Source organism: Canis lupus, chromosome 23, assembly GCF_048164855.1.
Source record: "Canis lupus baileyi chromosome 23, mCanLup2.hap1, whole genome shotgun sequence".
In the NCBI taxonomy this organism is placed as follows: Eukaryota; Metazoa; Chordata; class Mammalia; order Carnivora; family Canidae; genus Canis; species Canis lupus.
In genome coordinates, this window is record NC_132860.1 from 18,579,439 (window position 1) to 18,606,893 (window position 27,455).

At 43.4% G+C, this 27,455-nt stretch overlaps 1 protein-coding gene across 10 annotated transcripts in view; it reads left to right on the forward strand.

The window, feature by feature from the left end:
• DENND2B (DENN domain containing 2B) overlaps nucleotides 1-27,455 on the forward strand; it is a 169,908-nt gene that overhangs the window by 45,242 nt on the left and 97,211 nt on the right. For 7 of the 10 annotated variants that reach the window (XM_072794151.1, XM_072794145.1, XM_072794147.1 and 4 more), the window contains one exon: nucleotides 24,914-25,002. The gene's annotated coding sequence lies outside the window, so the exon portion shown is untranslated. Of the gene's footprint in view, nucleotides 1-7,928; nucleotides 8,014-24,913; nucleotides 25,003-25,348; nucleotides 25,778-27,455 lie in introns of those variants that run through there. The other 3 variants (XM_072794146.1, XM_072794155.1, XM_072794148.1) reach the window with 2 other exon arrangements.

The window sequence follows — 27,455 nt, forward strand, 5'->3', positions numbered from 1 at the left end:
CCCGAGCCACCTAATCATTCTTCCAAGCTCTTGAAAAGGAGAAATGGAAGATTTATACCATTTAGTAGATGCCCTGGGCCTTTTGTAGGAGAGCCTGGAAAGGAATTGAGGACAGCCATGGGAGTATAACCAGCAAGGCCTTGCACTTGTTTTGGGTGCAGGGTGGGAGGCGGGTGTTGATAGGAGAGAATGCTGTCAAAGAAATACTGAGTCAGTTCAGGAGACCCATTCTGTGCCATTCCCTACTTAACACTTTCATAAATCTCACTGATTGTCTCAAAGAGGAGGAAGTCAGGACTCGGAGAAACCAAGTAATTTGCCCAACATTCAGAATTTGAATCCGGGTTCATTTCATTCCAAAACCCTTTCCACTGCACTCTGATGCTTCCTTGTGCTGAAATCATGGCAAATGAACAATATTCTGGATTGAATTAGGGAACTCATGGTGTCTGGCTCACTGTTCTGAAAAACTCTTAGCATGCTTTAGTTGGAGGCATTTGGGAAGAGGCATAACACTGACTAGGAGAGAGGAATTAAGGGGCAATGCTAGGAGTTTCAAATGCAAAGGGATTTTGGGGTCGTGGTGTCTTGTCCTTGGCAGTGGCTTGGAGGAAGTGGCTCCTGAATTCATTTGCCACCAGTAAGCCCTGTGAAAGCAAATGTGAGAAGACTAGCGTACTCTAGGGATCTGGAATTTCACAAGACACAGTTTTCATCTGTTTGTTTGTTTGTTTTTTGAGACCAACATGAGATTCCCATGTTTAAATTTTTTTCTCAGGGAAAGAGGCTAGAAATAAACAAACAAAAACCTCAAACCTAATATTTTCACATCATCTAAGAAAGGGCATTTGAAAACCAGAATAATGAATAAATTAAAAAACAAACAAGCAAATAAATAGGATAAAAGGGCAGCCCTTTCCAAGAAAGTACCTCATACTCATGTTGTACAAAATTTGGTTAGATTTAAAATATTTTGAATTTAGAAAAATTACAACAGAAAATTTACTGATGTGTTTGTCAGTTTTGGAAGTTTTATTTGATGTACAGCATTAGGAGAAGCTTGATTGTCCAGTTGTTTCATACTTTTTTTTTTTTTTTTGATCATAGTTACTGGTGATAGTCCATTTCAACAGGTATGTTGATGAAAACAGTTTTAGTAGTCAGTGTAATTCATTTGATATGGAATATTCTGGTGAATGGAGAGAAGAGGAGTAAGAACAGTTCTCAGCTTTCAGTTCTGTGGCCAGGCTAGGATGAAAGCACAGTGGTGGTTCTGGGTGAAGGCCTGGGGGAGAGTGCTGGCCGCAGGGACCTATCTGCCCCTGATTCCCTTGCAGAGTGGGGGCGAGGGGTGTACTGGCCCCTCACTGCCCAGAATGGAACAGTTAGGAATTTATTTGAGAGAGATGCTGTAGAGATGGTAAAAAACTTATCAAGGCCTGGACCAGTATTTAAGAGAACCACTCCTCTAAAGGAATTATCCTGTTTGGTTCTCCACGATAATCTAAAAGCAGAGGCATAGACAAAGGCCCATTGTTTTCTCCAGGGCAGCTGTTTATTGCATTGGTGTTGAGGGGTGTGGGAAGCCCACAGGACTGTGGCCTAGGTGCTCAGATTTGGGGATGGTCCTGCTCCTCTGCCTGGTTGTTTTCTTCTGAGTCTCTCTTGTGGGAACTTGCGGCAGACTGCATTTTCCCCCAGGCAGGATAGTCTTAGCTTCACCTTCTACATGGTCTCCGTGCCCTGAAGTTCTTGTGAATACTGGGTGCCTGGGAGTAGGAAAAAAAGCCTAAAAGCAGCTTGGGAATTCCCCAACTCTTCTAGCCTTGCCTCTCTTGTCCAAGGGAATACTTACCTTCTGCATTTCCAGGGCCATGCTGGGGGAAGTGTGTGCTTTGGCCTCTCTGGAGAAGGGCACATGAGCTTCCCTGGCCTGTTTACATTAGTTTGGTCCTTTCTGCCTTTGATTACAAATGAGGCCTTGGATGGGGGACTTCCCTGCTTCCATGGAGGTCACTCCTTCCTTTTGTCTGCTTTCTCAATTTTTCCACCTGGAGAAGAGCTGCGGCCTACCCCCATCCTCCACCCTCATTATTAAAATACTGTCCTTGGCTTAACTCTTTGTGTCATAGACTTGGCCCAGTGAGTGGGTCAGTTCACAATCAGGAAGCAATTAATCTGTCTCCTCAAATTCTCTTTTGCTGTGTTCTTTGACTTAATCAGATCTTTTTTCATTTGCCTGTCACTGAGTTGTCAGTACTCTGCCCTAAGAAAGGGTTGTCTTCCAAGCTCAGAGGCTGGACTGCTCATTGGTTCTTGTTGTATTGATGCAGGATTTCCTGGTTCTTTGGAATGTCTTGGCTGCTCTAGTAAAATGTAAACTCTTTCAGGTTAAGAGCTCCAGGTCCATTCTTTCCCTTTCCCCCAGTCTGTAGTATGGCATGTGAGAGGAGAGGTGGGCCCTTTGGGGAGGGTGACCACCAGTGACCACCAGAATTTGCTGGTGGGGCTACCTCACCCTTGCTCTTAGTGTCAGTCTTTCCACCCAGAGCACGGACATAGCAATACTCTCTCTGAGGCTGACTTCACTGTGTGCTAGTCTGTGGCTCACAATAGGTACACGTGAAAACGCTTTGGCCCCTAGGGGTGGTGGTAGAAGGCCTGCCTCAGACCTCTGTGTTCTTTTGTGCTAACTCCCCTTCCCTTCTTGTTCATTTGAACCATCCTGATTGCAGAGTTTCTGATATAACTAGGGGATCTTATCTGCCTATTGAAGCATTTTCTTTCTTAAAAAGTGCCCAGAAAGCTCAAGTGAATTTTACTTGGTGGTAATAACTTTTATACTCTGTTCATAGCTTTCACACTTTGGGAGACTTTCTCTCTTGGGTAGTTGGGGTAGGATTATTTTTTTAAATCAGTGGACCTTGTTCTGTATAGTGACTTCTTCTGTTACCCCAAGTCTTTCTTCAGATTGATCTTGGGTCTTGTTCTCCTTTCGGAAGAACCTTGTTTGGGTCCCATGAGTCCCCTTCCAGTTCCACTAATGATGCTCTGTGCTAGTGGTTCTTTGGCTCTAGCCTGTTTCCCTCTCCATGAGGTCTCAGTTCCTATCTCACACGCAGAGATTCCTGTCTATACTGCTTGGTACTGTAATATATTTTTTTCTGGCTTCTGTTTGGTCAGTTATTAGATGACAGCCTATTTACATTCACATTTAGATCTAGGATCCTATTTTTAAAGCTCAACTTTTTGTTTTGTTTTGTTTTTTTAAATCTGATTCCCTTGCCCCTAGTTTGTCTTCAGTTTAAGGTTGGGTTTTCTTCTTGTGCCACCCATCTGCTGGTCTAGCAGTGGTCTTCCCTTCAGTTTCCCTGTGTGCTGCGCCTACCTCACTCCCACAGTCTTCCCCTCTGGCGTAGATCACAAAGGAAATATTTAGTTAGTCTCTGCCAAACATTCTGGCTGTGTTGTTTTGCTTAAGAAGACATGCAGATAAACTGTTTTGATTCTTGGTCTTGGTGCTCTAGGGCAGATGTTCCTCCTAAAGCGGAGGTATTGTGGTCAGTGGAAAGAGTGGGGGACCAGAGTACAGAGAAGTGAATTCTAGTCCCTGCTGCACTGCTAATTTGTGGTGTGATATTGCGCAAGGGACATGTCTATGTCTCAATTTCCTTTTGTCAAAAGGGACCTTATGAAAAAGAAGATTGGAATCTGTGGACATGAGATGGGAACCCAGAGAGTAAGTGTGGGGGATTAAGGAGAGAGTAGATAGGCTAGAGGTGGAGAATCATTACTATGAGTATCACTTGTGGAACCAGAAGGAAATGCAGATTCAAATGCAGATAAAATTATTGTATATAATCACTTTGAAAAAGTATAAAATGTGATAACAAAATGGTAGAAATTTCTTGATCAGGATGACTTCAGGAGATAATTGCCTTGTCCATCCCCAGGCTTGCTCTGGGTCCATACCTATTGCTGTCACCCCTGGGATAAGGAAGGCTCAGCCTTTCTGCAGATTCAGGTCCAGAATTCCACCTCCCACCTTCTACCTCCTTTTATAACCCCAGGAATATTTGAAACTCAGCCCAGATCCTCACCTGGATTTGATTTCCTCATCATGTGGCAAATGGTCCTTGGAAGTTGTAGTTTCCAGAAACCTTCAATGTTTGCTAACATGTCCAACTTCTGCGTTTGTTGATCACTCCTTCTGTGCATGGCTGTGTTCCAGTTCTTGTGCCCTAAAGGTGATTCCAGCAAGGAAGGGGGAGTCTGGGGGATCCTATCACTAGGAACTAGGAAATAAAAGTAGACAAAAGAACTGAGAGATGGCCTCTTGGTGTTCATGAAAGGCGAGTGTTGAAGAAGAATCAAAGTGATTTAACATCTTCCTGTATAAATCATAGCGCCCAGGTACACAAACTCAGATAGGCTGAGCTACTTTTTTTTTTCTTATCTCTACCTGTCCCCCTCTGAAATAATTCTGGGATTTTATCAGACCTTGCCTAGTTTATACTTTTTGTTTGCAGTTAAAGGTTTGTACTGATTTCTTCCAGTGCAGAATGAGTTGGACGAAGACAGCCTCCAGAGTCTTTTGCTGTCCTGTGATCCTTTATCAGACATAATCAGCAGAAACTTTCCTAAAGGAGTACAGAAGATACTTGGCTCTGTGGGGTTAGTTAGTTGTAAGTCCCTGTACTCACTATTGCTGTGCCCAACACTGGGATGTTCTTGGGCTACTGAAACATAGTGGAATAGTTCTGGGAGTAGAGTTACTTAATTGACTCTGTACACTTTGAACTGGACCTTCTTTGCCCCTCTGCAGTTCTTTATTTGTCTCTAAGTCCTTGTGTCATATACCGCAGTGCCCATCCCATAGTTTTTTGTATTCTATAAGCTCTGACTCCATCTCGACCCTACACTGAGAATGAGGGTGTCTTCTATTTTACGGGGACTGTTAGAGGTGGATGACCTAAAACTCTGGGATAGTTCCTGTTCTTTAGATAGCTAGATACTCCAAATCATCCAGCTCCAGAGGAGCAAGCAGTAAGCATTTCCTGTAGACTGTAGACGTGTTCATTGTGAATGTCAACATTGTCTGGGCAAAATAATTGTTTGACTTTGGGCTTGATAAGGGTGGTGAGCCCGTGTTTGGCTATTTGGTATTTTTACCCCATCCGGTTGGTCTGAAACCAAGTTGTCCAAGGCCGATGGGCCATCTGGTAGCTGTTAGTTGATGGCCTGTTGTGTCCTCCCTTCCACCCCAGTTCTGGATCCTCATGAGCCCTTTTGGCTTCCATGTCTCTCACCAATCATAGCTCATACTATCACCCTTAGGCAGGTGTTTTTAAAAGCCTACTCATCCTCTTTAACCCTCTTCTATCCTCTTTCTCTCCTACCTATTTTATACTTCATTATCTCAGGAAATACCCTCCTTGTCCCCTTTCCTCTTTGAGTGTGAGTAAAAGCCAGTTCTAATCAAAGCTGAAAAGCATGACATCACTTTATCACTTTTTTTTTTTTTTAAAGTACACTTTACAAAGGAAAGTCAGACATTTGGGAATGAAATTAGATGGTGTGAAAAATCAGTGCTACACATCTTGTCCTTGTGAATACCTTTTGAAATCCCCCAAATACCCACCTTGTAATTAACCTATCCTTCTTGTAGGACCACAATTTTGGATATGTAAAAATTAAATTTATTTCTCTTATGTTTTATTTGATTCCTAGTATTTACACAGGTATTTTTTTGTATGCTTATTATATATCAACAGTATTTTGGCCATATTATTCAGTAATGAGCTTATCTGGACATTCAGCTACCATGTCTAATACTGTTTCTTTAGGAAAATGTCTTCAACTTATAAAAGTGACTGATAAAGGAGTGATCATAGTCTTCACTATTTGGCCCCTGCTGGAACTGTTGCCTTGGAAAGGGCTACCTCTATTCCCATCCTATGGAGAGGAAGAAAGGTGCTGCCAAGGCATGCCTGGAGATGGATCAGGAAGATGTGGTCTTGGTCTTGCCTTTTATCTGAGTCTCTAGGAGGTAACTAGAGGTGCCATAGTGTCCATGCCTGCCTTCATATAAGCTCTTTTTCTTCCCACCATGTGTCACTTCAGGAAATACTTTAGCTTGAAGAGTGAAGAGGTACCCCTACTTAGAAAATCATGACCTAAGTATGACAGGACCACATTCTTTAAACATTGTTTGGTGGAATTAATTGAATCATCTCCTCCCATTTTTGAGTGGGAAATAATACATTCTTGTTGTGATGATGTATCAGGTCTTAAATGGAAGGCTTCTAGTTTGAAGCCCTGTACATTTCCAGTGGGAGAAATCTGCTGCCAATTTATGAAAACCGAAGACGTCCCTGTATTGTATGTGTAAATTGCAGCATCTCCTTGTGGAATGAACACTTCAGGAAATGGAACAATTTTTTGAATAAAATTCCAAGCTCTACTAGGTTCCAAGTGACTGAGAATTTCCCATTAGAGTGGGAAAGCTTATCCATGTATTTTTGCTTGGGGACAGTGTGTATCACTTAGTTACAGAGAAGTTCATCCATAGCTGATTTCCTCTTTCTTTGTCCTTCTTTCTCTGGTGCCCAGGGGTGGTTTTGAGCTCATCTCTAGTCTCATCTCTTAAAAAGCAGCATGCATTGTGATCACGGTTTGAGAATAAAAATTTGTAGCCTCAGGGCAGGGTGAAACTAATGGTTCTTGTAAGCAACAAATCTTTCACCTTTGCTTCATTGGTACCAGGGTGTAAGTAACTGAACTAACCAGCTACAGACGCTTATTGTGCAATTTTGAGGTGAGTATGGGCAAAATCCCAGGGGCTGGGAGGCAGACATGTGGCTTCCAGAGAGATGACATCAGCAAGTTTACTGGTGCTGTGGAGGAAGGGGAGATTCCAGGTGCTCAGCTGCCTTCCCGCATGTGGGGGTGTCTCATGCCACCCCCAGTCCTGTCGGCGGCCAAAGCCTTTGCTTGGGAAAAGCCTTCATCTAATTCTTGCCCCACTCTTGTTCTGGTCAGGACCTGAAATTGGAAAGGGTCTTGCAGCCTTGGCTGTGGGAATAAAGCTTTGAGGAATGAATATGCACATGTGCTTCTTTGTGTTAATGCTAACTGATGAGGGTTTCCAGACTGAGGGTTGGATATGAGATGGGGAAGCATTATCTGCATTTTTTAGAGTCTGTATTAGGAATTGTCCTTTTCTTGGAGGGGAAAGCATTTTATGATTTAACTTTTTGTATTAAAATTACCTACTTTCTTTTGATAATATGGACAGTTAGTGTACAACAGGAAGGCATTTCTAATTTCCTTTCTATGTTCTGCTCCTTCCCCATGCTTATCCTGGAACAGACCCTCACAAAGCCATAATATATGAAAATTGTAAAAAGTACTTCTGCAAGAAAAATCTTTCTCTTTGCTTAGCGTTGCCTCGCATATGGGCTCCTGGGAACTGTGGTGGGGCTTCTTGGGAAGCCTGTACCTCACGGTAGGAATGAAAGAAGTTTTATGACCGCTGAAGCATGACAGAGAGGGTAGAGAACAGAGCTGGGAGCCCTGGAGGCCTGTGAAGCCCATCGGCTTACTGGTTTTACTTTCCTGTCAAGATGTTGGGTCCTCAATCTGGTTCTACTCTCCTCCCCTAAGATTGTGGGGGAAAATGAAGCCTCTGCATGGAAAGCAGGTGATAAAGCCCTCAGCAAAAGCTTATACTAGCAGGTTTATACATCCCCACCCCAGGCCTGCCTTGGATTTCTTTGGGGCTGTCAGTAGCTTAGGGTTTGTTTCTAAGTCTCTTGTTTGCAGTCAAGTGTAGCCACTGCTTCCTTGAAGGCATCTGGGGCCAGCCCAGGCTTGTTGTATCTGGATGTCTTCCCACAGCTGTACATTTCTCTTTTTGGGGCTTTCAGATATGAGGACCTTCAAGGTCTCTGAGCTGCCAGAGTCTTTCTTCTGAGAGCCTGTATCCTCCCCTTCTGGGCCCAGGAAGCTGTGGTAAGTTCTTGGTTTCCTTCTTAGCTGGGTACTTCTGGGAAGCTGTCTACATTCCTTTCTGCCCAACTCTCTGCCTCTGGGGCTCTGTGCAGTGCGGTTGCTTCAGGTCTCTGTGATGTGGAATACTAAGGCAGTTCCACTGAGGCCAGTCACTGGAGATAACCAGAAGCTTGAAAGTAGAACTGCCCTTTTTTGCCATCCTGGAAGTGGGAGTTCGCTTTTCATGGAATGAGGTATGGTTCTGAGTCTTTTTAAAACTTTCTCCAACTTGCTTCCCTGTCTCCTTGTGACTCTCTAAGGGAGGGAGGGAGGAGGGAGATCCGTGCTGTTTCCTGTGATCTTGGTGTGGCACCGGAGATGGGTGCAGCAGATGTCTTTTGAGAGGAAGGAGCTTAGAAGCAGGTGAGAAAATCTGTCTTCTGGTTGCCATAGAGCTGGCTCTCTTCCCAGACAGGGTATCTTGACACTGAATGGTTTGTGTTAGTATTTCCTCATCCTTAAAGACAGGTGCCACCTTTACCTGATAAAATCCTTTACTTGTTAAAATCTTAACAGGGAACATCACCATCAGCTCCTATAAAGTAAAAAGGGCCCAAGAGAGCATTAAAAAGAATGAACATGCTGGGCAGAAGATGAGCCTGAGAGAGAGGCTCCTTGTCCAGTACTATCCAGGAGAGCTGTGTGTGTGTGTGTGTGTGTGTGTGTGTGTGAGAGAGAGAGAGAGAGAGAGAGAGAGAGAGAGAGATGGCTGGAAGTGGAGGGTGAGAATGAATACTTCTAGTAAATAGGAAGGGGTAGTAAATCTGGAGAATCTGGAGAGGGAATGGGGGAAGCTGGTTGTAGTGAACATGAAAGTGGAGAATTTTTGCAGAGATGTGTTCCAGAGTAGTTGGAGGCCAGTAGTGGTGGGTTGGGACATGCTCAGTTGTGATTGCGTTGCTGAATTCCTCGGGTATGATGGCCACGAATGCTTTCCTCTGGGAACAGAGCTGGTCCCACAATAGCCCTCCCCACTCTGCATCTGTATTATACCTATGTGATTCTTGCCAGTCATGGGTCCTGATCTAGAGTGTTGGGAGGAGCGGGGGAGGCGCTGGGTCTGAGAGTGGGCTGGCCAGTCAGAGTCTCTGCCTTCCAGTTTACTGGCTCCCTGAGAATGAGAAGAGCCTGTTTGTAGCTGCCAGTCCTTTCTGGCACAGCTTGTAGAGGTGTCTGTGCTCTGGAAGGTTACAGAACCTTTTCACGGATGCCCTGCCTCTTTGGGATTTGAGAACAGATGGGTTTAATTTGAAGCAGAACTACCTCAAGGGTCCAAATCTGAATTGCATATTATAAAATTATTTCTAGTCTTTGCTCTTCTTCCCTCTGTGTCTCTCTCTTCCCATCACTGTCAGGGATTGTGAGCAGCTGCTGCCACACATGGACTGGTCAGGACGTTAAGAATTGAGCTGAATATAACCGTGCACACTGCCCTGTTGTGCTCAGGCTCATCTTTAGAGAAGACGTTGATTTGAACCTGTGATGATAGAGAGGGTCTTTCCACCCCAGAGTGGGTGAAAGTAGGGAGGAAAAGATGGGAACGTACTACAGGAGTTGGGAGAGTATTGCTTCTACCCCTTCTTTTTCCCCTCCTGTGCCCCCAACATTTCCTGTGAATGGTCAAGGGCAGGAAGAGAAAACCAGGATCTTCCTTTTCAGCCTTTAGGCAGTCATCAAGTACTTGTGGAATTTTTCAGCTTAACCAGCATTGTGATGCAAATATATCATGCTTGGTTGCTGCCTGAAGGAACCTATAATCTCTGAGAGAGATAAAATTTGTTAAACAATTAAAGGATATCATCGATCTTAACTGGGTTTGGTTACTAACTGACTATATTTTATAGTTCAGGAAAGACAGTTGTGTCTTAAGACTCTAGGAAAGTTTTCTTGAAGGAAGCAGAATCTTTTCTGGTCTTTGAAAGCTAGATGGACTTTTATATAAGCAGAGGAGAGGTGGGAAGTATTCTGAATGCAGAGAAGAGCAAGAACATGGAAAGAATGTGGCATGGTCAGGGTCAGGGTCACTGTGATAATCTGCTTTGGGAGTGGTGGGTCTGGTGGAGCAGAGCTGGAAATTTGAATGCTGGAACTTCTGCATTGGTGCATAGGAGATGGAATTAATGCAATGGAGGCGGGATTTTATGGAAATCACTCTTGTAGAAGAAAGTAGGGTAATTTTGGAGAGGACAGAGACTGGCAGTAAGGAGACGTACTAAAAAGTATAGGACATTGACAACGAGAATAGAGAAGAAGGGGGGTAAATCCTAGAGAATATTTAGAAGTAGAACAAATAGGACCTAGACATGAGATGTGAAGGATGAAGTTGAGGGAAAAGCACAAGATGTTAGTTAAAATGTCTGCCCTCTCAGAGTGAACTGTTACTGGTAGCTTATGTTTATGAGATGCTTTGCAGTTTTCAAAGCACTTTTTCGTTCAGTAAGTATCTCAAAATTATCTGGGCACTTACAGTTCATCCAGTCTGGCTTCATTTTCCAGATGGGGATTAGAACCAAGAAAGGGGAAAGTGCTGTTCAGAACTCACACAGCTATTTAGTGGTAGAACTGAGCTTCCAGTCTCAGCCTTCTATCTCCTGGGGAAATTTTAAGAGAAGAATACATGGAAGAAGGAGTATGGGATCAGGGAAAAGTCGTCTAGTTGGGTGACATTAGGTGATTTACTAATCTCTGAGCAAAATGAAGCTTACTCAGAATCATTCAGAAGATGAGTGATGACTATTGAGAAGTTTTTTGTTTTTTTGTTTTTGTTTTTTTGGGTTTTTTTTTTTTTTTTTTTTGAGAATTACTAGACAAGGAAGATGGATTCCTTGGGTCCTTCTAGTTCTGAGATTCTTTTTTTCTGTTGTTTTGTTTGGTTCTGAGATTCTTAAGAGTGCACAAAAATGTATATGTATGAAAAGTACTGTATTGGGTTTCCTGGGAGATGGGCCGTTTTCCAGTGTGGTACTTTTTAGGTAATTTCGAGAGTAATTTGACTCCACGTGGTTTCCACCTTATGTGCTAGCCACAGAACCTAACTGCTGAGGAGGACACAACTCTGCTGTTGTAGACTATGGGCAGTGATAATCTGCAAACAAGAACTCAATATTTGTGGTTACTTTATGGTTCTGTTTGTGTTACCACCTTCTCTCCCTGTCTCCTCCTGAAACACACATATACACACTCTCCTCCCCTCTTTCTCTCTCCTTCCTTTACTCTTTTATTCTATCTCCTCCACTGTTTTTCTGGTCCATCACCCCATCCTGTCTTGTCCATCCCTGTCTTTTCCATTCTTGTCTGTCTTGTCTAAACAACTTCCCATGTTGGCACAACTTCACCTTTTGGTTGAACTCAGACATGACTATAGCAGAGCACCTTGGAATAACCTGTTTTGTCTGTATCCCTGGCGCCCAGTGATCAGAGCCAGAATCTGGACCCTTCCTTACCTCCACAGTCATTCATCCTTCAAATTCTTGTCTTTTGTTAAAATAACTCCTGATCCTCCTTTCTTAATTCCATTCTCATTGCCCATACAACCAGGAGAGAGAACAGGAAAGGGAGGTCATGGTTGAAAAAAGAGAAGTAGAGTTAAGGGTCACCTTTGGTGTCCTCAGAAGCATTTTGCAAACCTCTAGATCCCAAGTACCCAAGTAGAGTCTTCATGTTTGCCTGTCACACTCTGGCAGCTCTCTCTGGGTTTCTGGCCCTCTGTGACTGGCTGCTGGTATGCTTCTGCTGGCTGTGTCTGGACACAACCTGAGTCCAAAAAAGAGTAAGAATATAATAAGCAGTGGTCATTCTCTGGGGAGGACATAGAATCAGGCCTCATTGTCTTGGTGAATTTTCCCCAAGTAGACTTCTCAGTGCCTGGAGTAGACTCCTCAGTGCCTGGAGGGCCTTTTTCCTGGGAAGAGGTGTGTCCCAGGCACCTCAGATGTTATCTGCACTCCTGTGAGTGGCTGCAGTCATTCATCACCTTGAGGACTTTCTAATGATTGATTTCCTTTGCTTTAAGGAAAGCCAGTGTCCCTGAGATACGGTCTCTGGAGTCCCACAGCTTATGAGAAAGAACCCTTCTGCTGGCATCTGCTGTGCTGGGGACAGTGGTCCTTGACCCTTTGTTTTTTTTTTTTTTTTTTTGTGTTCTACACCCTCCCTCTAGTCATTTGGCAGTGTTAGCCAACAAGTTACAGGGGCTTTGGGCAATTGTTTTAACCTAGTGTAGGGAACCCTGACACTGAGGGAATAATAGGGATTCTGAATTTTTTTTTTCCCCTTCAAAAGGCTAAGTGGTACTTACATATGTTCCTTGACATCCTTAGGAGTAACGCTCAAGAATTCCCCCAAATATGCTATTCTCAGACTTCCAAAGGAGCTTGTTCCTGTTTCTGTCCTTCAGGGATCTTAAATTGCTCTCTCCTCTCCCTTCACATTCCTCTGTTTTCCTTCTCACCATCTCATCTATCTTCCCTTCCTTGCATCCTGGAGTTTACTTTTTTCCCCTGTGGCATAGGTCCCTCTACATTGATCTCTAAGTGAATGAACATTTGAAAGCACCTCTTTGTACACAAAAGGCAACCAGCTCTATTTTACATAAAAATGGGATGTACCAGTGCATGTATTGTTTTTTTTTTTTTTTAAGATTTTTTTATTTTAGAGAGAAAGAGAGAGAAGCAGACTGCCCACTGAGTGTGGAGCCCAAGGTGGGGCTTAATCTCACAACCCCAAGATCATGACCTGAGCTGAAATTAAGAGTTGGCAGGCATCCCTCCTAGTGCATGTATGGTTAAGGACCTATTCTTTCTAGAAACTTCTAGGTTCTTATTTTTGGGAAAAAGTGAATGGTTTAAAAAGTGGCATCTTGTACTATAGGATATTGAAGTTTATTTAGTGTGACACTTATCTGCAGACCAGGGCCACCTTCCATGTTCCTAGGATAAGGACTGGGTTTTGAGGGGCCACTGCTCTTCTCTCTTGTTGATTCTTCTTAGGTACCTAGAAGAAGCATCGTAGTTTTCCATTATGGGAGATAAGCTGGTATGTTTATATCCCGGCAATACCTAAATAGAGCTGAAATGCTGCATTCCTAATGTCTAATGTTTCAGTTAGAGTAGTAAAACCCAAGTCCTTGTTCACCAACAGCTATCAGATGACAGCTTAGTATAGAAGGCCAAAGATCCACAAGAATTCATTCCGATAGTTAAAAATATCACTTTGCAATTCTGATCATGATGAACCATGATTTGGGGAGATGATGGGTAAGAATTGTTGAGATTCCTGAGCTTCTTTGTGTCCTTACTAAAGCTTGGGTGGTCAGAGCCCCAAATGGGAGGTTTCAGTGTGAGTAGCAACAAGGACAAAGGGCCAACCAGGCAGGGCTCAGCTGACCCTTTTTTCTGTGAACTTTCTTTACCTCATCTGGCCATGAGTCCCTTAAGGTGACTCCATAGGGATAAAAGTGGTATCTTCCTGTTCTGCAGAAGGACTTGAGAACCTCACGAACCAGACATTTTAGCTTACTTCTCAGTTTAAGGGGCTCCATAGACTTGATTTTCTTTTTTTTCCTACAGTATACTTGCCTGAGATGTTATTAAGACTCCATTTATCCCTGGGTCTGCAAATACACTGTGTGTTCCCCTGGATGTACTATTGTTCTAATGGGAATGGAGCAGAGTAAGACGTGGACCTCATTTGATCTGGGCTTTGTATTTCAGTCAGTGAACCTAAAAATCACATCGACTCATCAGTTGACTCATATTGAACCATTTCTTATGTCTCCTTCATGTCTATCGTCTTCATCCTATTGTTAATGTAGTTTTTTTCCCCCTAAACTTAAGAGTAAAATAATATCTTTTGTCTTTTTAAAATGTCATCTTGTTGTATTTAACCTATGGTTCCAGTTTGTGGAGGGCTTTCTTCCTTATTCTCTCTAATACATTAATTATCCCTCCCATTTTGTTTGTCATAGGCATTTTAGATAACTTTATCTTCCCCAAGTCATTGATAAAAATGGTGACCATGATAGGATCTGTAACAGATGGGAAGTGGCCAAACTTCTAGGAGTTCCTAGTTGATATCGATCCATTTTGCAGCATCGTTTGGGCCCAGCTGTCCAGTTACCAGACCATCCAGCTGCCAGTATATTTCTGTTTTATCCTTAAGATCACAAGATGTTTTTCTGAAGTCCAGATAAATTGTGTCTCTGGCATTCTTTGATATATGTGTGCTCATATGTATGTGTTTATTTATATGATTTATAACTTGTCATATACAAATATATATCATGGAAATATTATGCATATTATTTTTTAAACCCCAAACTGTTATTTATAGACCACTTGCTATCTATTACAGTGTGTTTTACGTATATTGTCCCCTTTATTCTCTTTTATATTTTATATTTTATTAAATGAAAGTAATAGTATATTTTAGTAGGGCTTATATATATTTTTAAGATTTTATTTATTTATTCATGAGAGACACAGAGAGGGAGAGGCAGAGACATAAGCAGAGAGAGAAGCAGGGAGCCCGATGCGGGACTTGGTCTCGGGACTCTAGGATCAGGCCCTGGACCCAAGGTAGGCACTCAACTCCTGAGCTACCCAGGTGTCCCATATGACTTATATTTAATCTCTGATGCCTGGTACTTCCTTCTCCATTCCTTGCCACTTTTCATATTTCTTTGTTTTGGAGTTTTGCCCGTGATATTGCTTATTTAATAAGTACTGAGTACTTGCTATGTGTAAAGAAAGCACAACATTATAGCCTGTTGGAAATTCAAAGGTTAATAGGAAATGATCCCATTGCTCAGAAGAGTTTATACATAATTAAAAATATGAAGGGATGAATAATGGCTTGGTAGGGGAAGGGGGGAAGGCAAAATAACTCAGAAAAGAGAGTCCTGAGTGTGAATGAAATGCTGAGACTAGCCCACTTACCAAGCTCTGAATGGAAAACTCTGGAAGCCGTAGTGGTGGTATGTTCCATGTCAGAACCTTTTCAGAAAGATGGAAGGTGTCCAGTTGACTGTTTTAAATCCTATCCCAGCACTTTACTTGAGTGTCTTCCTCAGTTTGAGGGTGGGAAAAGGCAGGCCTGGCAGGAGAAACCTTTTTTTAAAAAGGTTTTTTGAAACCTTTCATTTAAAAAATATTATTAAAAATATAGAGTAGTTTTTTATATGTACCATTTAAATGTAAATATTCATATATCTATCTCAGCTTAATAAAGAAAACATTACCATTAGTTTTGAAATCTCTTATGTGCCTTTAATTCTTCGGGTTTTATTTTATTTTATTTTTATTTATTTATTTATTTTTTAAGATTTTATTTATTTATTCATGATAGACACAGAGAGAGAGAGAGGCAGAGACACAGGCAGAGGGAGAAGCAGGCTTCATGCACCGGGAGCCCAACGTGGGATTCGATCCCGGGTCTCCAGGATCACGCCCTGGGCCAAAGGCAGGCGCTAAACCGCTGCGCCACCCAGGGATCCCAATTCTTCGGGTTTTAATTTAAGAGATATGTATGTTAAAGTGAGGAAGTAAAATAGGGTAGAGTATTTCAAACAGTGAAAAGGAAAAAATTGCTAACTTGTGATTATTGTTTTGGTATTATTTCCTTTTTCATTTGTGTCTGTTTTTGTATTTTAGTGTAGTTACAGCTTTGTTATGCACAATTAGCATTGTCTGATGCTGTTAAAGTCTTCACAGTCACCACTTAAATTTTCAAATAAGTAATACATGTATGTGTTATAAATTCAAAAGGTGCAAAAAAGTGTACCATGAAAGCAAGTCTTCCTCCCACCTTCTCTTCTCTTTGCTTAGAGCCAGTTGCGTTGCCAGTTGGGGATTGTAGTCATCTCTTTTAATGGTTGCACAATAGTCCGGTGCAGTGTTTCTCAGACTGCCCATCATAGTTAGTGGGTTGGAAAATCAATTTAGTGAGGGCTGAACAAGTTTTGTTTGCTTTCTTACGAAATAGATTAGTACAGAAAATAGCAGAGAGCATCCCTGAAGATAAGTACCATTTTGAGAAAACTTTTTGGTTTAGTTTTATACACACACACACACGTGCCCTCTCATGCATACACATGCTACACTTCTATGTTACATATATATTTTTTACTCTGGGTCTTGGTCAAAACATACTGGAAATTTACCGGTCTAGTAATGATTGACTTGGAGGTTGTTCCTAATTTTTCATTATTATAAATAATGCCGGGAGGAGGCATTTTCCCCCTCATACTTCGGAATATTTTTCTTAGGATAACTTCCTGAAAGTGAGGATACTAAATCAAAGGATATGAGCATATTTTTTTTAAGAATATGAGCATATTAATTGATCTAGCCAAGTTACTTTCTAAAAGCAGTGTCCCATTTACTATTTAATAAATGCTGTCTGTATTTTATTTAGTATAGGTTATTTTTGTTTTACCACAGACATTTTTCTATGTATTATATATATATTTTTTAATAAAATGGGATAATTTATTTTTTCAAAGTAATGTAAAGTGAACATTTTCCTATTTTACTAAATTTCTTCTATAGCCACAATTCTCATTCTGAGGGCAGCTTTTCTTGGATGTAGGATGTGAGGGATTACTGCTCTAGTGCTTCTCAAACTTGAGCCATTCTTACCCATTCTTATAATTTGTATTACATATACTTTTTTTTTTAAGAAGATTTTATTTTTATTTTTATTTTTATTTTTTTTAGAAGATTTTATTTTTAGAGAGAGAGGGAATGCACAAACAGAAGGAGGGGAAGAGGGAGTGGGAGAGAGAGAAACTCAAGCAGACTGCTTGCTGAGCACAGAGCCCAGTGTGGGGCTGGATCCCACAACCCTGAGATCATGACCTGACCCAAAACTGAGTTGAATGCTCAATCAACTGAGCTCAAAAAAAGCCTGTATATACTTTTACTTCCTGATCTTTATTTATTTATTTATTTTTAAAGATTTATTTATTCAGAGAGAGAGAGAGAGAGAGGCAGAGACACAAGCAGGCTCCATGCAGGGAGCCCGATGTGGGACTCGATCCTGGGTCTCCATGATCACACTCCGGGCCACAGGCGGTGCTAAACCGCTGCGACACCGGGGCTGCCCACTTCCTGATCTTTAAATTGTTTTTTTTTAGAGCTTTTTATTTTTAAATAGTTTTAAACTTAAAGAAAAGCTGCAGAGACAATACAAGTTCCCCTAATCTTAAAGAACTATGGCACATTTGTCAACAAGAAGTTAATAGTAGTGTAATGTAAGCTATAGACTTAATTTGGATTTTATTAGTTTTTTCTATTCCAGGATCTAATTCTGGGAGAGATACTCCGAGGCTGTGCAAGTCTCCTATTTCTCCTTAATCTTATGCCCACTAATTTTAGCAAAACAAAATGAAAAGCAAACAAAAAAATACACAGCTGACCTTTGAACAACATGGGTTTGAACTCTGCAGATGCATTTATACATGGATTTTGGGATAAATACAATATAATACTGTAGATGTATTCTCTTTTCCTGTGATTTTCTTTTTTTTCCTGTGATTTTTCTTAATAGGATTTTCTTTTTTCTAGCTTACTTTATTGTAAGAATGATATGTAATACATATGAAACATGCAAAATATGTTTAGGTTTTGTGGTAATATTTTTGATCCCTTATCAATTAAATTGATTAGTTGGTTGGTTGGTTTCATTAGTTCTTATATTAAACATGTATTAATTGGCCTTGGTATAGAGTCCTAAACTAAAATTCAGAGTTAAGACATAATTCTTGCCCTAAAGAATATTATAGGTTTATTTTTTATGTATTTATTTTTTAAAGATTTTATTTATTCATGAGAGACACACACACACACACACACACACACACACACAGAGACAGAGACAGAGACATAGGCAGAGGGAGAAGCAGACTCCACGCAAGGAGTTTGATGCAGGACTTGATCCCTGGACCCAGCCACTGAGCCACCAGGCGTTCCAAGAATATTACAGGTTTATAGGCTAGTAGGAGAATTAAGTTGAATAAGCCTTGGTACACTAAAACACGAGGCAGTGAGCATGGCTAACAACAGAGCAATAGATGGTTTCAAGGAGTGTAGGGACTATGGGTAGAGAATCCAGTCCAGGGAGAGAAAATCAGGGGAGATAGCATTGAGGAGGTGACACAATCTGAGCCCACATTTCCCACAACTTGGCCCACATTTTATACTTGTTCTTTCAAGCTTAAGGTATTTTCTTGGTTATATTATGGAAAAGCCATTTGAGTCCACATTCTCCTTATCCTCCCAACACCTTTCCCCCCACTTTGTCCTCTATCTCCCCTATCCTGAAGCTTCTGTCATGGCAGGTTAAGATCTTGGTTGAGCTTTGAGTTCTAAGGCAAGTAAGCATGAGAAGCTCATTCTGGAAAGGTAAAATGGTACTTTTAGAAGGGGTCTGGAATATTGCCTCCTCAGTCTGGTCTTTCCTGGCACCAGACTGTGTTTATGTGGCCTAGTGTTAAAATGCTCAGACATAACAAGGGACAGTAGTCAGTGTCTGTGGAAGTGAGAGATTCTAGGAAATTAGCCCGTATATGAGCATTGTGACAGATACTCCAAGAGACTGGATCAAGCCATTAAGTATCTTATGCCCTGGGGATCTGAATTTTGACTTTCATATTGAGGATTGTGAGCTGAGTAGAGGTGAACCAGGGCTGGAAGGCTGACCAAAGAAGAGTGTGCCAACCCAGCATGAAGATGTCCAGTAGTTGTCTCACCACAGGGCAGTGAGATCCAGGATAGTTACAGGCTGAATCCCACAGTCTATTAGTTTAGAGCCTTAGTGTTGGGTGGGAGGCAGGTGGGATAGGACAGAGTAAAGACCCCAGGATCCATAAAATGCCAGGACTTGAGCATAGAACGGCTGTTTCATCTGTGCAAGCAGAAGCAGAGTATGTGTAGCAGTGGCCAGCACACAGGAGGTCCCGCTGGATGTGGCTCCTGACAAAGGCAGAGGAGGGCTGGGATTGCCATCTGGAGGGAGATACTTGTTTTGTTGGTTCAGAGGTGCTGTAGAGCCCTTGAGGAGACTGCTTGATTTGCAGCAGGCAGATTGCCTTTCAAGAGAATTAGATATTGCATATTCTTCTGCTTTGTAAAAGTGGCCTTGTCTCAGACCAATGGCTAGGAATGAGTCCCTGGCAGAGGCTCAGTCTCCTTCTAAGGCACTTCCCAAGTCATTTCCAAGTTTCTCCATCCTGTGTTTGGCATCTTTCTTCTCTCTCCAGCCTTCTTTAAGCAAGAACCCTCAATCTTCCATCTTCTCCTCCAGGAAAGGCTGCCTTTCTGTTTACTCCCAGGCAGATGACTCCAGAGTCCCAAGCGAGGGGCTCTGCTGAGAGGGTAGGATGGAAACTCTGTAGCACAAGAATTCTTCCTGCTGCTTGAGATGCTTCAGAAAGCAGTGGGACTAGGTGACTAGGACAGAACAATTGGACTTGGCGACTGCAACAGAACATTGACGTTACAAGGACTCTTTGAGAACAGCTAGTTATATTCAGGGGAAAATAGAGGCCCTAAGCAGGGCAGGGAGTGGCTTAAGATCTCACTACTCTGGAAACCAGGATCTTACTCCTTCTCTACTCCTGCATTTAAAATTTTCCCCTTTTTAACTACATTACCATTCAGAGGTGGAAGAAGAAAGCTATAGAGCCCTAAAGGGCTCTTGTGTAAACCTGTCTGCCCACACAGCAGCCAGAGCTCAGTGTAGAACTGGGCAGGACACAAACTGGATTCCCCTGTTAATTGGGCAGAACTAGGTGTCCTCGGTGGATATGTGGCTGGACTCCACAGTTTGGTGGGCACTGGGAGCTCGGCTCCCAGAGGCAGCTGAAGTTACACTGCATCTCTTAGGCATTTTGGGATCCAACAAGCACTATCAAACAACAGCTTACTTTTCTTGAATTCCTTTGATCCCAAAGTAAGGACTAAATTTTTTTTTTTTTTAATTTTGTTTATCTATTCATGAGAGACACAGAGAGAGAAAGGCAGAGGCACAGGCAGAGGGAGAAGCAGGCTCCATGCAGGGAGCCTGATGCGGGACTCGATCCCGGGACTCTAGGATCACGCCCTGGGCCAAAGGCGAGGCTAAACCGAGCCACCCAGGCTGCCCAAGGAGTAACTTTAAAAGATTTACTATATGCTTCTGTATTTTTAGGTTTGGAATTCCAGTTGTTTTTATTTTTAATTTTATTACTATTAAATAGAGAGTTTATCTGTTTAAGAGAGAGTGTGAGAGAGAGAATGAGCAGGCGTAGGGGCAGAGGGAGAAGGCATAGCAGACTCTCCTGCTGAGCATGGGACCGACATGGGCCTCAATCCTAGGACCCTGGGATCATGACCTGAGCTGAAGGCAGATGCTTAACCGACTGAGCCACCTGGGTGCCCCAGATTTTCAGTTGTTTTTAAAGAGACACGAAAATATTATAAACTCTTCTAGTGACCAAATATAGAGTCTAATTATCACACACACATACACACACACATATTCTTGATACAGTGTAAGTCTATACACTCAGATTCCTCATCTTATGGAGGGGATAGCTTCTTTCTTTCTCAAAGATTGATTTATCCCATGAACATGAATAGATTGCCCACTGTGAATGAAATAATAAAGTTGGTAGACGTCATGGGGCTCACGGCTGCTGGGGAGACAGGTATGAGTGATGGTAACAAAGTGCTATAAATACCATGAATAAAGCCATCTTTAAACTGCTGTGGGATTGCAGAGTAGACCAACAGATTTTGCTAAACGATCAAGAAACATTTCACAGGGGAGGTGATAAGTTGGGCCTCGAAAGCACTGAGATTTTGCTTGTTGGGGAGGAGGAGGTACTAGGAAAAAGGTAACTGCATGAGCAGTGGGGAGGGAGGGAGTGGTAGGAGAGGAGGAATGCAGTTTTCAGGGTACCAGGTGGTGTGCTGTGGCTGTGCCTGTAAAGGGGTTGTGGCAGCAGGGGAAGCCAAAAAGGATTTCAGAGGTTGGTGCTAATGTTATCTTGTGAGGGGATTTAGTCACCCACTGCTATTGCTTTTCTTTAGACCTTCCATATTTTTCCCCCAAATAGTTATTTCCAATTTTTTTTAGTAATGAAAATTTTTTTTTCAAAGCATTTTATACCCACCTCCAAATTATAAAACATAAGATGACTTTTTAAGGAAAAATGTATTTTTGTAAGCACAGTGACCTGCATGGTGGAGAGAAAGCATTTTTGTTCCCAAATAGAGCTGACCTGAGAGAACCTTCTCATCTATGGGAGTTGGGCCATTCCTGCACCCCACTTGGTTTGGCAGTGACACTGGTGGGGGAGTGCCTGTAATGGGTAATGGGAGAGGCTATAAAACCCTGGAGCGCATCCCTAGAAGAGTGACCTTACGAGGAAATTTCTGGGAAACAAACCACAGGGAGACTTTACAGGAATTTTTGGTTGAGCCCACAGGCAAGACACATGAGGAGAGGGGATGTAATTATAGTTTTAAGTCTATGAAAAGAAACAATGAGTGGCATGAAATAGCTGTTCTAAGTTTCTTCTTCCTGTAGGACAAGACGAAATGGGTTCTTTGCACTCATTCAGCAGATACTTAGAGTGCCAGCTGGGAGTTGGGCCCTATGCTAAATGCAGAGAATATGGTGGCAAAGCAGTCAAGGAACTCATCAGGGAAGACTGGCATTAAGAAAAGGATAATGTGGGCAGCCCGGGTGGCTCAGCGGTTTGGCGCCTGCCTTCCACCCAGGGTGTGATCCTGGAGACCGATCAAGTCCCTCATCGGGCTCCCTACATGGAGCCTGCTTCTCCCTCTGCCTGTGTCTCTGCCTCTCTCTCTCTCTCTCACTCTCTCTCTCTTTCTCTGTGTCTCTCATGAATAAATTAAAAAAATGTTTTTTTTAAAAAAGAAAAGGATAATGTATTTTGGTTGGAGATTATGGCCAATGCTGTGACGGATGAATCCTCATTTTGACTTCTGTGAGGAGGTGAGAGGCAAGGCAAGAGCCAATTAGGCAGACCAGGGGCAGATGGAGGGTGGGTGGGTGGGATGTCCCAGGATAATGGGAACAGCCTGGGAAAAATCTGGCCCTTTTGGAAAACTAAAAAAAGGCTGTGTAGCTAGCACATGCAGGTGGAGGGCAAGAAGTGTGCTGAGAGGAGGCTGGAGAAGGATCAAGCAGGGCCTTATAGGTTTTAAGCAGGAAATGATAGGATCGGATGTAAAAGGGTGATTCAGACAGCTGCACAGAGAATGGAGCTGGGAGGGTAAGAGTGGAAGTGGGGGCCATCAGGAGGTTTTTCAGGAATCAAGGGAAGAGACTGAGGTGACAGTAGAGGGCAGAAAAGTAGACAGAGGGATCCCTGGGTGGCGCAGCGGTTTGGCGCCTGCCTTTGGCCCAGGGCGCGATCCTGGAGACCCAGGATCGAATCCCACGTCGGGCTCCCGGTGCATGGAGCCTGCTTCTCCCTCTGCCTGTGTCTCTGCCTCTCTCTCTGTGTGTGACTATCATAAATAAATAAAAATTAAAAAAAAAGAAAAGAAAAGTAGACAGACACATTCTGGGAATAGAATTATTTGGAATCGGTAAATGGATTGGATATGGGGAGAGAGGCAGGAAGATGCAATGGTATCTCCCAGATTTCTGGCACAGGTTTGCATGCATACCTTTCAGCAGATCCTAGACCACATAAGGCTGTAAAAGCGCTGTTGTTTGGGAAAGGTCGAGTAGGATTGATCTGAATCCAGCCTTGCAAAGGCAGCGGAGGGATGCAATTGTCCTCTTACCCTGCCTAGTTCAAAGAGCTTATTATACCCACAGCAGCACCCAAGCCAGGGATTCCAGTTCTCCCATCATGGGGCCCTTCCCGTCTCCCTTCCCAGTGAGGACAAGGCTCTAAAATATTCCAGTGTGCCACTAGGGGGAGCATGGCCTGCATTCTGTGCCTGGTCTGGAGGGCTTTTTGAAGTCTGGATTATTTTAGAAACTGACTTGTATCCGCTTCAGTACTCAGCCCTGGCCCGTCATAGCGCTTAGAAGAATGCCTGACATATGATAGGTGCTCAGTAAATATTAGTAGGTGCTAATATTGTAACTGTGAATATTCTCTTGTTGTAGCCGTGAATTGGCATTACCTCTTCTTTCTCAGTATGGAAGTGGAGTGTGCATTTTCAGGGTCAGGAGAAGAGAGGGATGTCTGTTGGAAATGCTAAGAGGGAGAAGTTTAGGGACCTGAAGATGTTGCACTTGCCATTTCATCCTTCTTCTTTTGCAGATGTGGGACACTAGGGCCTTTGAGAGATTCCTGAGGTGGTGGTTGGCATCTGGAGTGGGAGATTGAATCTCTGATTGCTTCACTCCGGCACCAGTGCCCACTACTTAGTGTCTATGCCATACCATTATTTTGTGTTGCATTTTCTTGGCACTTTTCCTACTTGAGCTCCTGCCCTATATTTACCGCCCCCCCCCTTTTTTTTTTTTGTCATATTTACCTTTTAAACTCAAGTCAGTTAAAGTCTTGTTGTGAGAATTTTGTGATAGAGGTTAATAAAAACGCAAGGATTCTGCAAGGGATCACTGCATTAAAGGTTCCACCAGGGCTGCTCTGTTACTGTTTTAGGAATCAGCATTGAAAAATGTCTTCCTCGAGCCCCGGTGTCCTCCTCTTGGAGAGATACCAACTGCCTTGGGTTTTTGTTTGTATGTGGTAAAAAAAAAAAAAAAAAAAAAAAACCAAAAGACAACAACAACAAAAAAAACAGCTGAGATGAATGAAGTTCTTAGCTCAGTGCCCAATTTTAGGAGAATGCTTTCCCACACATCATTTCTTTTTATGGCCATCCCAGCCCTATCATTTGCCCACGGGATAGGTTTCATAGGTGGAAACTGGGAGGTTGGTTAGTGGTAGAGCCAGACACTGCCAAGGTCTTCTGACTCCTGCTTCATTGGTGCTCCTGCACCTACTCTGCTTAATAAACAGAAGAGAGTTGAAAGGCCTCAGTACTATTTCTAGATCTGTTATTTTCTGCTTTTGTGACCTGGGGCAAGTCATTTGACCTCACTTTGAGATTTTTCGTTACTCTGTTGAATTAGTATGATAGTACCAGTCCTAGCTTTTAGGTCAGTTGTGTTGAACAGATGAGCCAAGATTTATGAGAGAGCTTCAGAAAAGTACAAGGTAACTTGTAGCTATGGGGCAGGACTTTTTCCTCTAATCTGTGCACCATTATCTTCCACATCTCATAGATGCTATGGTAAAGCCTTCAGACCAACAGGATGGTAGTCAGGTCTAACTCACGATGACTCAAGGATTCCCCACCTTCCCCTGGGAACTCAGCCTTGTACCTTGATACTGGCTATCAAAAAAAGTTGTTTGTTCTTAAAATCAGGTGTAAGTGTACTTTAGTGGAAAGTGCACCAGATTAGAGGGTAGTCTTTAACCGTCTAACTAGCTAGCTGTGTACCTGTGAACTAAACATTTGGTCTCTCTGGGCCTCAGTTTTCCCATCTGTAAAATGGTAAGACTGTTATCCAGTGTATTTCGAAAGGCTTGAGGATCAGACAAAATAATACATATATAAGAAGGTCACAAAGCAGAAATGTACATGGGGAGGATTGAGTCAAGAGGGCCTGCTGTGTCTCAGGCACCAGGCTAGCTCTTGGATAGGAGTGACAGTATTCCTGGCTGTGACAGCAGCTCGCAGACAGCCGGGGCTTTAGCTGCAGGCCCCGAGCAGGCCAGAGACGTGAGGCTGTGTTTGTATCACGATTGTTGCTTGGGCTGTGACTCTGGACTTGCCCAGGACTCTTACAGGTCCTGACCTAGTGTCTTTCCTCTCCATTGCAGGAAGATGAGAGACTGCTTGGGCACCAGCAATAGTACCATGAGTCCCTGCACTGGTTAAAGGGATCGCCACAACCTGAGCAGGCAGCAAGGTAAGCAGAGGCCAGTCCAGGCGAGCTCCTGGGATGTGAATGCATTTCCGCCTCAAGTGCTGCCCGGAAAATCCCAAGTGCACAAACAAGTCAAGGCAATGCATCTGGGTCCTCCTACCCGCACGCCAGGACTCAGAGGAAGGGCTTGCTTCCCCTCCCAAGTGCTCCAGCTAGCTCCCTCCCCTCTGGCCAGGATTCCTCCAAGTCAAGGGAAAAAAAAAAAAAGAGAGAGAGAGAGAGACACTGGAGGGGAGGAAAACAAGTCCACTCACTGTCTTTCCCTTCTCCCATCTGAACTGTTGGAGCAAGTTCCCAGGAGCTGCCCAGAGCCCTTGTTTGACTGGAAGGGAGGTAGGAGGAGTGGAATGTGTGCAAAACCCGAGCTGATCAAAAGACAGTGCTGTTTCATGGAAGCCTCCCAGAACTGAGAGCGGGAGAGAAGGGGGGTGGAGGGGGAGAGAGGGGAGAGGAGACAGAGAGAGAGAGAGAGAGAGAGAGAGAGAGGAGAGCGTGAGCACGAGCTTGAGCAGCGCAGGAGCACGCTGGCTGGCGAGAACGGGGTCTCCATGACAACTGGCCTGGCCAGCTAGAAGTGCTCTGCTCATTTGGCTGGAAGGAGCGCCACGAAAGGTCAGAGGAAGGAGCTGTGGGAAGCTCGCAGCAGGTATCGGAGCTTAAGCGAGTGGATTTGGGGGCCCTGGGCTCCCTTACAGACTGTGGTGTGAGCCAGACTCTGCCGAGAATGGAGTGGGCAGGAAAGCACCGGGACTTTCAGGTAAGGTCAGCTCCGGCTTGGGTTGTGTTTTTCTCCTTTCCTGGCCATAGTCTTGGGCTGTTTTCTGGGAGGCAGGCAAATGTCTGTACTCTCTGCTCGGGGTTTGGGGCTCAGGAATGATGTCATGCTTCAACAGTTGGATTCTATTAGCTTAAGGAGGAGGGAAACAGCCAATTTTCTTGACTTTGCAAATCTAGCTGATCTCACTCTCGCTGAACCTGAGGTGTTTGGACTTTTCTGTAGAAATCATCATCTTTTATTTAGCGCAAAGGCTTAGGATATTTTTACAGAAAGAATCTTTTATATGGAAAAGGCAAGTTATCATCACTCCAGTATTGTATTTGAAGTTCCTACACGGAAACTCCAGTGTCTTTTGAGTGGCTTGGTTTGTTCTAGTGAACACTGTCTGTTTTGTCTCTTGGTGCTGCTGTGTCTGACCTATAGTGGGGAAAAAAAAAAAAAGCCAATTAACTTAGCTAGGAGCCTGTGGTGAGTTCCCAGTTTTTGGAGCAGTTATTAGAACAGAGGGACTGTCGTAGGGATATCTGAGCTAGGATCACACTCTTGATCTCTCAACTAGGTAACTTGGAAGGAAGCATGCTGTCCTTCTGTGTTAATAAGGCCCATTGCAGGCTTTCGTAAAAAGCATATGGGGTGGAGGCTGACAGGTGTGTGTGTGTGTATTTTGGGGTTGGAGGGCCTATGAAGAGGTTTACCCTACAGGTATCTCTGAGTGAGCTCTCAGTGGCAGCTGTTTCGAGCTAGCTTGCTCGTGGAGACACAAGGTACTGTGGTTGTGCCAGATGGCTACTCTGGGTTAATATTTTAACAAAATCTCAGGGCATGCACTGTCCACGCTGTGTACTCTAATTCTGTTTATCCTATGTTTTTGTAAAACTTGTTCTGACCCAGAGGAGTGGTGTGTGGTGATCTCAGTGTGGCCTATGAGAGGGAACCCTTCCAGAAAGCCACTTTATAGGTGATAGGATAGCTAGGTTGTTAGTAATCTTATTTGGAGGGTTAATGCAGCAGACACCCCCTGCAGTGGGGACCCATCAGGAGATGTGCCTCTGCTTCAGCCATGTTATATCTCAAACTTACTCCTGGGCCTCAGGGAACATTGTGGATGCCTTTGGTTTCTCTGTAGGATGAGGGAACAGCTGCTGTCCTGGCTCCTTAGTTTTTCTTCTTGAACTTTCTGAACAGAATGTCTTTTGTATTCTGGCCGACAATGAGGGGGCCTTCTGATTAACTTTGGGTCAGCTTGCCAATAAAAGTACCGACCATGGCCCCAATTTAGGCTCACTGAATGTGTCCATAATGTATCAGTATTGTGGCCTGAGGGTCCACAGGGTGAACTCCGTGGCCCTGGACCTCAGATGGGCCACTGCTAAAGTGATACCCCCTTTTACTACACTCCAACAATCCTCTGCTTGGTTGAAACCTCTGTTTTGTTGGGAGGATATGGCATTGCACTGTTGGTTGGGATTAAATTTGGGGGGTGTGAGGAGGAGCAGTGCAAATCCAGAATCTCGGTTCTTCTCTACTCAAGTGGCTGTGATTGGGGCTCCTCTAGTTTTATCACCGCCCCCCCCCCATACATAAAAGGGCTAGTAGGTGATAATTCTTTTGATACAATAGAGTAAACACTGGATTTGGGGTGAGGAGACTTGAGTCC